Source organism: Staurois parvus, unplaced genomic scaffold (genome assembly GCF_062004578.1).
Source record: "Staurois parvus isolate SC_StPar_1 unplaced genomic scaffold, SC_StPar_1.0 ptg000390l, whole genome shotgun sequence".
NCBI classification, from domain to species: domain Eukaryota; kingdom Metazoa; phylum Chordata; class Amphibia; order Anura; family Ranidae; genus Staurois; species Staurois parvus.
Genome location: NW_028318186.1, coordinates 3,954,863 through 3,955,953, shown reverse-complemented (window position 1 = coordinate 3,955,953; position 1,091 = coordinate 3,954,863). Strand labels below are relative to the sequence as shown.

The 1,091-nt window shown below is 42.7% G+C and overlaps 1 pseudogene; it reads right to left on the bottom strand.

The window, feature by feature from the left end:
• On the bottom strand, positions 1-174 carry LOC149455551 (U2 spliceosomal RNA; annotated as a pseudogene).
• Between the last annotated feature and the right edge of the window lie 917 nt (positions 175-1,091).

Genomic DNA, 1,091 nt, shown 5'->3' with positions numbered 1-1,091 from the left:
GTGGGCTCCCCGGTTTCTGTCCCCCGGGTACTAGCCTTCTAGACCCCCATCATACCAGTGAGGGTACTATACAACAGCCATCCCCGCAAAGCTAGAATGGCCGGGAGCACCCCCACTGGACACTGATAAGAACAGATACTACACTTGATCTTAGCCAAAAGGCCGAGAAGCGATAGGAAGCACGTTAATGCGGTTTGAAATATATATCCTGTATGCCAACTTTCCTCCCGGCAACCTTGGGACCCTCCTGCACTACCTGATGACTCACCACAAGGAATAGTGAGACCAAAGATGGCGCATTGTGGACACCCTTACACCATTTGCAGAGGAAAGAGACAGACACTGAGGTATAACAGTAATATAGAATTTTATTAAATTAGTCAAAAAAGAAGCATCAAACATGAAAAATTTATAAGAATAATAGAACTAAACTGAGCAAATTTTATAGATCTAATTAGCCTAAAAACTGATTGCGCTTACATTAGCAAATTTAAGTTCCCCTACCTACACAGATCTTACAATTTGATTGGGAAGTTGAAAATTACACATTTCCTTATTAATGTTGGCCTCACAGATGTTTAAGAATGCCTTCAAGCCTTGGTTAAAGGGCTGTAGGAGGACAAGGTCTGATTACCTTAAATAACAAAGGAATGTGATTATCTTAGATTGTAATCTCCAAGGAGCAGGGCTCTTCTAACTCTCTTGTATTGAACTGTATTGTTGCTGTATTGTCTCCCATTATATTGTAAATCGCTGAACAAACTGTTGGTGCTACATAAATCCTGTATATTAATAATAATTTGGACAAGGCAGACCACTGCTCTCCTTTTTTGTTTGCATGGGGGGTGGGTTGTCAATTGCTTACACAAGTCCAGTATGTAACAGTATATAACACAAAGCTAGACTGGAAATATTTGTCTTGACCCAGAGCTTGCGTTAAGCATGTATGTATGTCATCAGGTGTACCATCCATGGAAAAGGAGGCCTGGTTCCTACTGCGGGCAGCATCCGGTCACCAAGGTAGACACTCAGGGGATGTCAACACTCACTCTGGGGTCACATCTGGCTCACCGGTAGGTCCAACGACGTCC